Source organism: Pseudophryne corroboree, chromosome 9, assembly GCF_028390025.1.
Source record: "Pseudophryne corroboree isolate aPseCor3 chromosome 9, aPseCor3.hap2, whole genome shotgun sequence".
NCBI classification, from domain to species: domain Eukaryota; kingdom Metazoa; phylum Chordata; class Amphibia; order Anura; family Myobatrachidae; genus Pseudophryne; species Pseudophryne corroboree.
Genome location: NC_086452.1, coordinates 63,360,452 through 63,375,112, shown reverse-complemented (window position 1 = coordinate 63,375,112; position 14,661 = coordinate 63,360,452). Strand labels below are relative to the sequence as shown.

The following is a 14,661-nucleotide window of genomic DNA, read 5'->3' as shown; positions in this document are numbered from 1 at the left end:
GGCAAAACCAGTGCTGGTGGCTACCAGTCATTAACTATGTGGCCAAACAGAAGCAAATCTTGTCCCTCACCACACAACTGACCCTAAGGATGACATATAAATGCGATCTACTTAATGTAATATTTCTTTCTAAATTACTCAATAAGAAATTTTTGGCCTAGGGGTGCCGTGAAAAAATTCTGATATTCTTGGGCACCGTGATTCAAAAAAGTTTGGAAACCACTGCTGTAGGCACTCTAGTAAGTTGAAGAACTGGGTTTAAATTACTATTCGACCATTCAAAATGTAAATCTTTCTTTGTTTGGTAGTTTCATTTGCATACTTCCCCATGATGCATTTGATACTTTGCAAGGTTGTTGTTTTTTTATAGCATTTTGCAAATTAAATGTCCTTTTTAAACTTAGATGTTGTAAATATATTAGAATTGTATTGGTTATATGTGAAAATTGTTAAATATACATATGTTTTGTCCTCTCACTTGGTAAACTGAGGTCTGTTTGAATCTGGGGAAATAATCGTGGCACTTCTCTAGTATACTCTGGTTTCTCTTCAGAACGAATAAATCTTTCGCCTTTTACTAAAGATTTCCGTGGAGAGGAACAACCATGAGTTTCATGTAATTTTTTGATGCCTGGCTCACGCTGGGCTTGTTTACTGGTTAATAAAAGAATATAATATTATATTAGGGTTTGAACATCGGAAGTATCAATTTGTAGAAACAATGATTTGAAACCATGGTCACAAATCATTGCTTCTGAAACTGATGTTTATATTTTTACAGGCGTAAAGTAAACTGGTTACTTATAAATATAGAGCAGGGATAGGACATCATCAATCGATGCTATGAAATGACACAATATACTCAGGCTGACTTGCAGACAGTGCACTGCAGCTGAGCAACACTGAGTCAGTGAGGCAGGGCAAGATGGGGAAAGGAGCACTCATGAGTTTCATTTTTGAAAATGGTCAGCTATTTTCTTGAATACTCTCTTGCTGTGTCGGTATTAATGGTATCTGAAGGAAGTTGAACAAATTAGTTTTTGTTTTTCTTATCCTGTTTGTAGGAAAATTTGACCATGATCAGAAGTAGTTAGTTTACTGGTTACAGTTTTTTGCTGTTTGTTTTCTGTTTACAGTAAAAGGCTTTTTGTTTTTTTGTTTTCTGCCTGGCTGACCAACACAGAGCTTATTTACTAGTGAAATTCCGAAATTGTTAATTTTTCATGAGTCTTTTAGAATTTGATATTAAATGTTGATTTTTTTTGTTTATTATTGGAAAAAAACTGTGGAATACAATGATTGTTCTATCATAGATGAGTCTCCTGTATACTCTATTGCTGGGATGTTTTTCCAGCACTGTACAACATCGTGATGTCTGTAGGCCAGAGGTTCCTAAACTGTGTGCCGTGGCTCCCTGGGGTGCCTCGGGACACTTGCAGGGGTGCCCTGGGTTGGTGGTTCAGGACCAATTAAAATTATTCATGGTCAATATAATAGGCAAAACCAGTGCTGGTGGCAACCAGTCATAAACTATGTGGCCAAACAGAAGCAAATCTTGTCCCTCACCACACAACTGACCCTAAGGATGACATATAAACGCGATCTACTTAATGTAATATTTCTTTCTAAATTTCTCAATAAGAAATTTTTGGCCTAGGGGTGCCGTGAAAAAATTCTGATATTCTTGGGCGCCGTGATTCAAAAAAGTTTGGAAACCACTGCTGTAGGCACTCTAGTAAGTTGAAGAACTGGGTTTAAATTACTATTCGACCATTCAAAATGTAAATCTTTCTTTGTTTGGTAGTTTCATTTGCATACTTCCCCATGATGCATTTGATACTTTGCAAGGTTGTTGTTTTTTTTATAGCATTTTGCAAATTAAATGTCCTTTTTAAACTTTGATGTTGTAAATATATTAGAATTGTATTGCTTATATGTGAAAATTGTTAAATATACATATGTTTTGTCCTCTCACTTGGTAAACTGAGGTCTGTTTGAATCTGGGGAAATAATCGTGGCACTTCTCTAGTATACTCTGGTTTCTCTTCAGAACGAATAAATCTTTCGCCTTTTACTAAAGATTTCCGTGGAGAGGAACAACCATGAGTTTCATATAATTTTTTGATGCCTGGTTCACGCTGGGCTTGTTTACTGGTTAATAAAAGAATATAATATTATAGTAGGGTTTGAACATCGGAAGTATCAATTTGTAGAAACCATGATTTGAAACCATGGTCACAAATCATTGCTTCTGAAACTGATGTTTATATTTTTACAGGCGTAAAGTAAACTGGTTACTTATAAATATAGAGCAGGGATAGGACATCATCAATCGATGCTATGAAATGACACAATATACTCAGGCTGACTTGCAGACAGTGCACTGCAGCTGAGCAACACTGAGTCAGTGAGGCAGGGCAAGATGGGGAAAGGAGCACTCATGAGTTTCATTTTTGAAAATGGTCAGCTATTTTCTTGAATACTCTGTTGCTGTGTCGGTATTAATGGTATCTGAAGGAAGTTGAACAAATTAGTTTTTGTTTTTCTTATCCTGTTTGTAGGAAAATTTGACCATGATCAGAAGTAGTTAGTTTACTGGTTACAGTTTTTTGCTGTTTGTTTTCTGTTTACAGTAAAAGGCTTTTTGTTTTTTTGTTTTTTGTTTCCTGCCTGGCTGACCAACGCAGAGCTTATTTACTAGTGAAATTCCGAAATTGTTAATTTTTCATGAGTCTTTTAGAATTTGATATTAAATGTTGATTTTTTTTGTTTATTATTGGAAAAAACTGTGGAATACAATGATTGTTCTATCATAGATGAGTCTCCTGTATACTCTATTGCTGGGATGTTTTTCCAGCACTGTACAACATCGTGATGTCTGTAGGCCAGAGGTTCCTAAACTGTGTGCCGTGGCTCCCTGGGGTGCCTCGGGACACTTGCAGGGGTGCCCTGGGTTGGTGGTTCAGGACCAATTAAAATTATTCATGGTCAATATAATAGGCAAAACCAGTACTGGTGGCTACCAGTCATTAACTATGTGGCCAAACAGAAGCAAATCTTGTCCCTCACCACACAACTGACCCTAAGGATGACATATAAACGCGATCTACTTAATGTAATATTTCTTTCTAAATTTCTCAATAAGAAATTTTTGGCCTAGGGGTGCCGTGAAAAAATTCTGATATTCTTGGGCGCCGTGATTCAAAAAAGTTTGGAAACCACTGCTGTAGGCACTCTAGTAAGTTGAAGAACTGGGTTTAAATTACTATTCGACCATTCAAAATGTAAATCTTTCTTTGTTTGGTAGTTTCATTTGCATACTTCCCCATGATGCATTTGATACTTTGCAAGGTTGTTGTTTTTTTTATAGCATTTTGCAAATTAAATGTCCTTTTTAAACTTTGATGTTGTAAATATATTAGAATTGTATTGCTTATATGTGAAAATTGTTAAATATACATATGTTTTGTCCTCTCACTTGGTAAACTGAGGTCTGTTTGAATCTGGGGAAATAATCGTGGCACTTCTCTAGTATACTCTGGTTTCTCTTCAGAACGAATAAATCTTTCGCCTTTTACTAAAGATTTCCGTGGAGAGGAACAACCATGAGTTTCATATAATTTTTTGATGCCTGGCTCACGCTGGGCTTGTTTACTGGTTAATAAAAGAATATAATATTATAGTAGGGTTTGAACATCGGAAGTATCAATTTGTAGAAACCATGATTTGAAACCATGGTCACAAATCATTGCTTCTGAAACTGATGTTTATATTTTTACAGGCGTAAAGTAAACTGGTTACTTATAAATATAGAGCAGGGATAGGACATCATCAATCGATGCTATGAAATGACACAATATACTCAGGCTGACTTGCAGACAGTGCACTGCAGCTGAGCAACACTGAGTCAGTGAGGCAGGGCAAGATGGGGAAAGGAGCACTCATGAGTTTCATTTTTGAAAATGGTCAGCTATTTTCTTGAATACTCTGTTGCTGTGTCGGTATTAATGGTATCTGAAGGAAGTTGAACAAATTAGTTTTTGTTTTTCTTATCCTGTTTGTAGGAAAATTTGACCATGATCAGAAGTAGTTAGTTTACTGGTTACAGTTTTTTGCTGTTTGTTTTCTGTTTACAGTAAAAGGCTTTTTGTTTTTTTGTTTTTTGTTTCCTGCCTGGCTGACCAACGCAGAGCTTATTTACTAGTGAAATTCCGAAATTGTTAATTTTTCATGAGTCTTTTAGAATTTGATATTAAATGTTGATTTTTTTTGTTTATTATTGGAAAAAACTGTGGAATACAATGATTGTTCTATCATAGATGAGTCTCCTGTATACTCTATTGCTGGGATGTTTTTCCAGCACTGTACAACATCGTGATGTCTGTAGGCCAGAGGTTCCTAAACTGTGTGCCGTGGCTCCCTGGGGTGCCTCGGGACACTTGCAGGGGTGCCCTGGGTTGGTGGTTCAGGACCAATTAAAATTATTCATGGTCAATATAATAGGCAAAACCAGTGCTGGTGGCTACCAGTCATTAACTATGTGGCCAAACAGAAGCAAATCTTGTCCCTCACCACACAACTGACCCTAAGGATGACATATAAACGCGATCTACTTAATGTAATATTTCTTTCTAAATTTCTCAATAAGAAATTTTTGGCCTAGGGGTGCCGTGAAAAAATTCTGATATTCTTGGGCGCCGTGATTCAAAAAAGTTTGGAAACCACTGCTGTAGGCACTCTAGTAAGTTGAAGAACTGGGTTTAAATTACTATTCGACCATTCAAAATGTAAATCTTTCTTTGTTTGGTAGTTTCATTTGCATACTTCCCCATGATGCATTTGATACTTTGCAAGGTTGTTGTTTTTTTATAGCATTTTGCAAATTAAATGTCCTTTTTAAACTTAGATGTTGTAAATATATTAGAATTGTATTGGTTATATGTGAAAATTGTTAAATATACATATGTTTTGTCCTCTCACTTGGTAAACTGAGGTCTGTTTGAATCTGGGGAAATAATCGTGGCACTTCTCTAGTATACTCTGGTTTCTCTTCAGAACGAATAAATCTTTCGCCTTTTACTAAAGATTTCCGTGGAGAGGAACAACCATGAGTTTCATGTAATTTTTTGATGCCTGGCTCACGCTGGGCTTGTTTACTGGTTAATAAAAGAATATAATATTATAGTAGGGTTTGAACATCGGAAGTATCAATTTGTAGAAACAATGATTTGAAACCATGGTCACAAATCATTGCTTCTGAAACTGATGTTTATATTTTTACAGGCGTAAAGTAAACTGGTTACTTATAAATATAGAGCAGGGATAGGACATCATCAATCGATGCTATGAAATGACACAATATACTCAGGCTGACTTGCAGACAGTGCACTGCAGCTGAGCAACACTGAGTCAGTGAGGCAGGGCAAGATGGGGAAAGGAGCACTCATGAGTTTCATTTTTGAAAATGGTCAGCTATTTTCTTGAATACTCTCTTGCTGTGTCGGTATTAATGGTATCTGAAGGAAGTTGAACAAATTAGTTTTTGTTTTTCTTATCCTGTTTGTAGGAAAATTTGACCATGATCAGAAGTAGTTAGTTTACTGTTTACAGTTTTTTGCTGTTTGTTTTCTGTTTACAGTAAAAGGCTTTTTGTTTTTTTGTTTTTTGTTTCCTGCCTGGCTGACCAACACAGAGCTTATTTACTAGTGAAATTCCGAAATTGTTAATTTTTCATGAGTCTTTTAGAATTTGATATTAAATGTTGATTTTTTTTGTTTATTATTGGAAAAAACTGTGGAATACAATGATTGTTCTATCATAGATGAGTCTCCTGTATACTCTATTGCTGGGATGTTTTTCCAGCACTGTACAACATCGTGATGTCTGTAGGCCAGAGGTTCCTAAACTGTGTGCCGTGGCTCCCTGGGGTGCCTCGGGACACTTGCAGGGGTGCCCTGGGTTGGTGGTTCAGGACCAATTAAAATTATTCATGGTCAATATAATAGGCAAAACCAGTGCTGGTGGCAACCAGTCATAAACTATGTGGCCAAACAGAAGCAAATCTTGTCCCTCACCACACAACTGACCCTAAGGATGACATATAAACGCGATCTACTTAATGTAATATTTCTTTCTAAATTTCTCAATAAGAAATTTTTGGCCTAGGGGTGCCGTGAAAAAATTCTGATATTCTTGGGCGCCGTGATTCCAAAAAGTTTGGAAACCACTGCTGTAGGCACTCTAGTAAGTTGAAGAACTGGGTTTAAATTACTATTCGACCATTCAAAATGTAAATCTTTCTTTGTTTGGTAGTTTCATTTGCATACTTCCCCATGATGCATTTGATACTTTGCAAGGTTGTTGTTTTTTTTATAGCATTTTGCAAATTAAATGTCCTTTTTAAACTTTGATGTTGTAAATATATTAGAATTGTATTGCTTATATGTGAAAATTGTTAAATATACATATGTTTTGTCCTCTCACTTGGTAAACTGAGGTCTGTTTGAATCTGGGGAAATAATCGTGGCACTTCTCTAGTATACTCTGGTTTCTCTTCAGAACGAATAAATCTTTCGCCTTTTACTAAAGATTTCCGTGGAGAGGAACAACCATGAGTTTCATATAATTTTTTGATGCCTGGCTCACGCTGGGCTTGTTTACTGGTTAATAAAAGAATATAATATTATAGTAGGGTTTGAACATCGGAAGTATCAATTTGTAGAAACCATGATCACAAATCATTGCTTCTGAAACTGATGTTTATATTTTTACAGGCGTAAAGTAAACTGGTTACTTATAAATATAGAGCAGGGATAGGACATCATCAATCGATGCTATGAAATGACACAATATACTCAGGCTGACTTGCAGACAGTGCACTGCAGCTGAGCAACACTGAGTCAGTGAGGCAGGGCAAGATGGGGAAAGGAGCACTCATGAGTTTCATTTTTGAAAATGGTCAGCTATTTTCTTGAATACTCTGTTGCTGTGTCGGTATTAATGGTATCTGAAGGAAGTTGAACAAATTAGTTTTTGTTTTTCTTATCCTGTTTGTAGGAAAATTTGACCATGATCAGAAGTAGTTAGTTTACTGGTTACAGTTTTTTGCTGTTTGTTTTCTGTTTACAGTAAAAGGCTTTTTGTTTTTTTGTTTTTTGTTTCCTGCCTGGCTGACCAACGCAGAGCTTATTTACTAGTGAAATTCCGAAATTGTTAATTTTTCATGAGTCTTTTAGAATTTGATATTAAATGTTGATTTTTTTTGTTTATTATTGGAAAAAACTGTGGAATACAATGATTGTTCTATCATAGATGAGTCTCCTGTATACTCTATTGCTGGGATGTTTTTCCAGCACTGTACAACATCGTGATGTCTGTAGGCCAGAGGTTCCTAAACTGTGTGCCGTGGCTCCCTGGGGTGCCTCGGGACACTTGCAGGGGTGCCCTGGGTTGGTGGTTCAGGACCAATTAAAATTATTCATGGTCAATATAATAGGCAAAACCAGTGCTGGTGGCTACCAGTCATTAACTATGTGGCCAAACAGAAGCAAATCTTGTCCCTCACCACACAACTGACCCTAAGGATGACATATAAACGCGATCTACTTAATGTAATATTTCTTTCTAAATTTCTCAATAAGAAATTTTTGGCCTAGGGGTGCCGTGAAAAAATTCTGATATTCTTGGGCGCCGTGATTCAAAAAAGTTTGGAAACCACTGCTGTAGGCACTCTAGTAAGTTGAAGAACTGGGTTTAAATTACTATTCGACCATTCAAAATGTAAATCTTTCTTTGTTTGGTAGTTTCATTTGCATACTTCCCCATGATGCATTTGATACTTTGCAAGGTTGTTGTTTTTTTATAGCATTTTGCAAATTAAATGTCCTTTTTAAACTTAGATGTTGTAAATATATTAGAATTGTATTGGTTATATGTGAAAATTGTTAAATATACATATGTTTTGTCCTCTCACTTGGTAAACTGAGGTCTGTTTGAATCTGGGGAAATAATCGTGGCACTTCTCTAGTATACTCTGGTTTCTCTTCAGAACGAATAAATCTTTCGCCTTTTACTAAAGATTTCCGTGGAGAGGAACAACCATGAGTTTCATGTAATTTTTTGATGCCTGGCTCACGCTGGGCTTGTTTACTGGTTAATAAAAGAATATAATATTATAGTAGGGTTTGAACATCGGAAGTATCAATTTGTAGAAACCATGATTTGAAACCATGGTCACAAATCATTGCTTCTGAAACTGATGTTTATATTTTTACAGGCGTAAAGTAAACTGGTTACTTATAAATATAGAGCAGGGATAGGACATCATCAATCGATGCTATGAAATGACACAATATACTCAGGCTGACTTGCAGACAGTGCACTGCAGCTGAGCAACACTGAGTCAGTGAGGCAGGGCAAGATGGGGAAAGGAGCACTCATGAGTTTCATTTTTGAAAATGGTCAGCTATTTTCTTGAATACTCTCTTGCTGTGTCGGTATTAATGGTATCTGAAGGAAGTTGAACAAATTAGTTTTTGTTTTTCTTATCCTGTTTGTAGGAAAATTTGACCATGATCAGAAGTAGTTAGTTTACTGTTTACAGTTTTTTGCTGTTTGTTTTCTGTTTACAGTAAAAGGCTTTTTGTTTTTTTGTTTCCTGCCTGGCTGACCAACGCAGAGCTTATTTACTAGTGAAATTCCGAAATTGTTAATTTTTCATGAGTCTTTTAGAATTTGATATTAAATGTTGATTTTTTTTGTTTATTATTGGGAAAAACTGTGGAATACAATGATTATTCTATCATAGATGAGTCTCCTGTATACTCTATTGCTGGGATGTTTTTCCAGCACTGTACAACATCGTGATGTCTGTAGGCCAGAGGTTCCTAAACTGTGTGCCTTGGCTCCCTGGGGTGCCTCGGGACACTTGCAGGGGTGCCCTGGGTTGGTGGTTCAGGACCAATTAAAATTATTCATGGTCAATATAATAGGCAAAACCAGTGCTGGTGGCTACCAGTCATAAACTATGTGGCCAAACAGAAGCAAATCTTGTCCCTCACCACACAACTGACCCTAAGGATGACATATAAACGCGATCTACTTAATGTAATATTTCTTTCTAAATTTCTCAATAAGAAATTTTTGGCCTAGGGGTGCCGTGAAAAAATTCTGATATTCTTGGGCGCCGTGATTCAAAAAAGTTTGGAAACCACTGCTGTAGGCACTCTAGTAAGTTGAAGAACTGGGTTTAAATTACTATTCGACCATTCAAAATGTAAATCTTTCTTTGTTTGGTAGTTTCATTTGCATACTTCCCCATGATGCATTTGATACTTTGCAAGGTTGTTGTTTTTTTTTATAGCATTTTGCAAATTAAATGTCCTTTTTAAACTTTGATGTTGTAAATATATTAGAATTGTATTGCTTATATGTGAAAATTGTTAAATATACATATGTTTTGTCCTCTCACTTGGTAAACTGAGGTCTGTTTGAATCTGGGGAAATAATCGTGGCACTTCTCTAGTATACTCTGGTTTCTCTTCAGAACGAATAAATCTTTCGCCTTTTACTAAAGATTTCCGTGGAGAGGAACAACCATGAGTTTCATGTAATTTTTTGATGCCTGGCTCACGCTGGGCTTGTTTACTGGTTAATAAAAGAATATAATATTATAGTAGGGTTTGAACATCGGAAGTATCAATTTGTAGAAACAATGATTTGAAACCATGGTCACAAATCATTGCTTCTGAAACTGATGTTTATATTTTTACAGGCGTAAAGTAAACTGGTTACTTATAAATATAGAGCAGGGATAGGACATCATCAATCGATGCTATGAAATGACACAATATACTCAGGCTGACTTGCAGACAGTGCACTGCAGCTGAGCAACACTGAGTCAGTGAGGCAGGGCAAGATGGGGAAAGGAGCACTCATGAGTTTCATTTTTGAAAATGGTCAGCTATTTTCTTGAATACTCTCTTGCTGTGTCGGTATTAATGGTATCTGAAGGAAGTTGAACAAATTAGTTTTTGTTTTTCTTATCCTGTTTGTAGGAAAATTTGACCATGATCAGAAGTAGTTAGTTTACTGTTTACAGTTTTTGCTGTTTGTTTTCTGTTTACAGTAAAAGGCTTTTTGTTTTTTTGTTTTTTGTTTCCTGCCTGGCTGACCAACACAGAGCTTATTTACTAGTGAAATTCCGAAATTGTTAATTTTTCATGAGTCTTTTAGAATTTGATATTAAATGTTGATTTTTTTTGTTTATTATTGGAAAAAACTGTGGAATACAATGATTGTTCTATCATAGATGAGTCTCCTGTATACTCTATTGCTGGGATGTTTTTCCAGCACTGTACAACATCGTGATGTCTGTAGGCCAGAGGTTCCTAAACTGTGTGCCGTGGCTCCCTGGGGTGCCTCGGGACACTTGCAGGGGTGCCCTGGGTTGGTGGTTCAGGACCAATTAAAATTATTCATGGTCAATATAATAGGCAAAACCAGTGCTGGTGGCAACCAGTCATAAACTATGTGGCCAAACAGAAGCAAATCTTGTCCCTCACCACACAACTGACCCTAAGGATGACATATAAACGCGATCTACTTAATGTAATATTTCTTTCTAAATTTCTCAATAAGAAATTTTTGGCCTAGGGGTGCCGTGAAAAAATTCTGATATTCTTGGGCGCCGTGATTCCAAAAAGTTTGGAAACCACTGCTGTAGGCACTCTAGTAAGTTGAAGAACTGGGTTTAAATTACTATTCGACCATTCAAAATGTAAATCTTTGTTTGGTAGTTTCATTTGCATACTTCCCCATGATGCATTTGATACTTTGCAAGGTTGTTGTTTTTTTTATAGCATTTTGCAAATTAAATGTCCTTTTTAAACTTTGATGTTGTAAATATATTAGAATTGTATTGCTTATATGTGAAAATTGTTAAATATACATATGTTTTGTCCTCTCACTTGGTAAACTGAGGTCTGTTTGAATCTGGGGAAATAATCGTGGCACTTCTCTAGTATACTCTGGTTTCTCTTCAGAACGAATAAATCTTTCGCCTTTTACTAAAGATTTCCGTGGAGAGGAACAACCATGAGTTTCATATAATTTTTTGATGCCTGGCTCACGCTGGGCTTGTTTACTGGTTAATAAAAGAATATAATATTATAGTAGGGTTTGAACATCGGAAGTATCAATTTGTAGAAACCATGATTTGAAACCATGATCACAAATCATTGCTTCTGAAACTGATGTTTATATTTTTACAGGCGTAAAGTAAACTGGTTACTTATAAATATAGAGCAGGGATAGGACATCATCAATCGATGCTATGAAATGACACAATATACTCAGGCTGACTTGCAGACAGTGCACTGCAGCTGAGCAACACTGAGTCAGTGAGGCAGGGCAAGATGGGGAAAGGAGCACTCATGAGTTTCATTTTTGAAAATGGTCAGCTATTTTCTTGAATACTCTCTTGCTGTGTCGGTATTAATGGTATCTGAAGGAAGTTGAACAAATTAGTTTTTGTTTTTCTTATCCTGTTTGTAGGAAAATTTGACCATGATCAGAAGTAGTTAGTTTACTGGTTACAGTTTTTTGCTGTTTGTTTTCTGTTTACAGTAAAAGGCTTTTTGTTTTTTTGTTTTTTGTTTCCTGCCTGGCTGACCAACGCAGAGCTTATTTACTAGTGAAATTCCGAAATTGTTAATTTTTCATGAGTCTTTTAGAATTTGATATTAAATGTTGATTTTTTTTGTTTATTATTGGAAAAAACTGTGGAATACAATGATTGTTCTATCATAGATGAGTCTCCTGTATACTCTATTGCTGGGATGTTTTTCCAGCACTGTACAACATCGTGATGTCTGTAGGCCAGAGGTTCCTAAACTGTGTGCCGTGGCTCCCTGGGGTGCCTCGGGACACTTGCAGGGGTGCCCTGGGTTGGTGGTTCAGGACCAATTAAAATTATTCATGGTCAATATAATAGGCAAAACCAGTGCTGGTGGCTACCAGTCATTAACTATGTGGCCAAACAGAAGCAAATCTTGTCCCTCACCACACAACTGACCCTAAGGATGACATATAAACGCGATCTACTTAATGTAATATTTCTTTCTAAATTTCTCAATAAGAAATTTTTGGCCTAGGGGTGCCGTGAAAAAATTCTGATATTCTTGGGCGCCGTGATTCAAAAAAGTTTGGAAACCACTGCTGTAGGCACTCTAGTAAGTTGAAGAACTGGGTTTAAATTACTATTCGACCATTCAAAATGTAAATCTTTCTTTGTTTGGTAGTTTCATTTGCATACTTCCCCATGATGCATTTGATACTTTGCAAGGTTGTTGTTTTTTTATAGCATTTTGCAAATTAAATGTCCTTTTTAAACTTAGATGTTGTAAATATATTAGAATTGTATTGGTTATATGTGAAAATTGTTAAATATACATATGTTTTGTCCTCTCACTTGGTAAACTGAGGTCTGTTTGAATCTGGGGAAATAATCGTGGCACTTCTCTAGTATACTCTGGTTTCTCTTCAGAACGAATAAATCTTTCGCCTTTTACTAAAGATTTCCGTGGAGAGGAACAACCATGAGTTTCATGTAATTTTTTGATGCCTGGCTCACGCTGGGCTTGTTTACTGGTTAATAAAAGAATATAATATTATAGTAGGGTTTGAACATCGGAAGTATCAATTTGTAGAAACCATGATTTGAAACCATGGTCACAAATCATTGCTTCTGAAACTGATGTTTATATTTTTACAGGCGTAAAGTAAACTGGTTACTTATAAATATAGAGCAGGGATAGGACATCATCAATCGATGCTATGAAATGACACAATATACTCAGGCTGACTTGCAGACAGTGCACTGCAGCTGAGCAACACTGAGTCAGTGAGGCAGGGCAAGATGGGGAAAGGAGCACTCATGAGTTTCATTTTTGAAAATGGTCAGCTATTTTCTTGAATACTCTCTTGCTGTGTCGGTATTAATGGTATCTGAAGGAAGTTGAACAAATTAGTTTTTGTTTTTCTTATCCTGTTTGTAGGAAAATTTGACCATGATCAGAAGTAGTTAGTTTACTGTTTACAGTTTTTTGCTGTTTGTTTTCTGTTTACAGTAAAAGGCTTTTTGTTTTTTTGTTTCCTGCCTGGCTGACCAACGCAGAGCTTATTTACTAGTGAAATTCCGAAATTGTTAATTTTTCATGAGTCTTTTAGAATTTGATATTAAATGTTGATTTTTTTTGTTTATTATTGGGAAAAACTGTGGAATACAATGATTATTCTATCATAGATGAGTCTCCTGTATACTCTATTGCTGGGATGTTTTTCCAGCACTGTACAACATCGTGATGTCTGTAGGCCAGAGGTTCCTAAACTGTGTGCCTTGGCTCCCTGGGGTGCCTCGGGACACTTGCAGGGGTGCCCTGGGTTGGTGGTTCAGGACCAATTAAAATTATTCATGGTCAATATAATAGGCAAAACCAGTGCTGGTGGCTACCAGTCATAAACTATGTGGCCAAACAGAAGCAAATCTTGTCCCTCACCACACAACTGACCCTAAGGATGACATATAAACGCGATCTACTTAATGTAATATTTCTTTCTAAATTTCTCAATAAGAAATTTTTGGCCTAGGGGTGCCGTGAAAAAATTCTGATATTCTTGGGCGCCGTGATTCAAAAAAGTTTGGAAACCACTGCTGTAGGCACTCTAGTAAGTTGAAGAACTGGGTTTAAATTACTATTCGACCATTCAAAATGTAAATCTTTCTTTGTTTGGTAGTTTCATTTGCATACTTCCCCATGATGCATTTGATACTTTGCAAGGTTGTTGTTTTTTTTTATAGCATTTTGCAAATTAAATGTCCTTTTTAAACTTTGATGTTGTAAATATATTAGAATTGTATTGCTTATATGTGAAAATTGTTAAATATACATATGTTTTGTCCTCTCACTTGGTAAACTGAGGTCTGTTTGAATCTGGGGAAATAATCGTGGCACTTCTCTAGTATACTCTGGTTTCTCTTCAGAACGAATAAATCTTTCGCCTTTTACTAAAGATTTCCGTGGAGAGGAACAACCATGAGTTTCATATAATTTTTTGATGCCTGGCTCACGCTGGGATTGTTTACTGGTTAATAAAAGAATATAATATTATAGTAGGGTTTGAACATCGGAAGTATCAATTTGTAGAAACCATGATTTGAAACCATGGTCACAAATCATTGCTTCTGAAACTGATGTTTATATTTTTACAGGCGTAAAGTAAACTGGTTACTTATAAATATAGAGCAGGGATAGGACATCATCAATCGATGCTATGAAATGACACAATATACTCAGGCTGACTTGCAGACAGTGCACTGCAGCTGAGCAACACTGAGTCAGTGAGGCAGGGCAAGATGGGGAAAGGAGCACTCATGAGTTTCATTTTTGAAAATGGTCAGCTATTTTCTTGAATACTCTGTTGCTGTGTCGGTATTAATGGTATCTGAAGGAAGTTGAACAAATTAGTTTTTGTTTTTCTTATCCTGTTTGTAGGAAAATTTGACCATGATCAGAAGTAGTTAGTTTACTGTTTACATTTTTTTGCTGTTTGTTTTCTGTTTACAGTAAAAGGCTTTTTGTTTTTTTGTTTTTTGTTTCCTGC

The 14,661-nt window shown here is 36.2% G+C and overlaps 1 protein-coding gene and 10 non-coding genes across 12 annotated transcripts in view; all 11 read left to right on the top strand.

Annotated features, from left to right (window-relative positions):
* LOC134957493 (armadillo-like helical domain containing protein 1) overlaps window positions 1–14,661 on the top strand; it is a 468,225-nt gene that overhangs the window by 211,419 nt on the left and 242,145 nt on the right. The window lies entirely within an intron of this gene.
* Window positions 534–648, top strand: LOC134959404 (U5 spliceosomal RNA). The gene has a single exon (XR_010187445.1). It is a non-coding gene; the product is annotated as a U5 spliceosomal RNA (small nuclear RNA).
* LOC134959314 (U5 spliceosomal RNA) lies at window positions 2,031–2,145 on the top strand. The gene has a single exon (XR_010187363.1). It is a non-coding gene; the product is annotated as a U5 spliceosomal RNA (small nuclear RNA).
* On the top strand, window positions 3,534–3,648 carry LOC134959339 (U5 spliceosomal RNA). Its single transcript, XR_010187386.1, has one exon. It is a non-coding gene; the product is annotated as a U5 spliceosomal RNA (small nuclear RNA).
* LOC134959403 (U5 spliceosomal RNA) lies at window positions 5,036–5,150 on the top strand. Its single transcript, XR_010187444.1, has one exon. It is a non-coding gene; the product is annotated as a U5 spliceosomal RNA (small nuclear RNA).
* Window positions 6,539–6,653, top strand: LOC134959337 (U5 spliceosomal RNA). The gene has a single exon (XR_010187385.1). It is a non-coding gene; the product is annotated as a U5 spliceosomal RNA (small nuclear RNA).
* Window positions 8,028–8,142, top strand: LOC134959402 (U5 spliceosomal RNA). Its single transcript, XR_010187443.1, has one exon. It is a non-coding gene; the product is annotated as a U5 spliceosomal RNA (small nuclear RNA).
* Window positions 9,525–9,639, top strand: LOC134959401 (U5 spliceosomal RNA). Its single transcript, XR_010187442.1, has one exon. It is a non-coding gene; the product is annotated as a U5 spliceosomal RNA (small nuclear RNA).
* LOC134959336 (U5 spliceosomal RNA) lies at window positions 11,023–11,137 on the top strand. The gene has a single exon (XR_010187384.1). It is a non-coding gene; the product is annotated as a U5 spliceosomal RNA (small nuclear RNA).
* On the top strand, window positions 12,525–12,639 carry LOC134959400 (U5 spliceosomal RNA). Its single transcript, XR_010187441.1, has one exon. It is a non-coding gene; the product is annotated as a U5 spliceosomal RNA (small nuclear RNA).
* On the top strand, window positions 14,022–14,135 carry LOC134959376 (U5 spliceosomal RNA). The gene has a single exon (XR_010187421.1). It is a non-coding gene; the product is annotated as a U5 spliceosomal RNA (small nuclear RNA).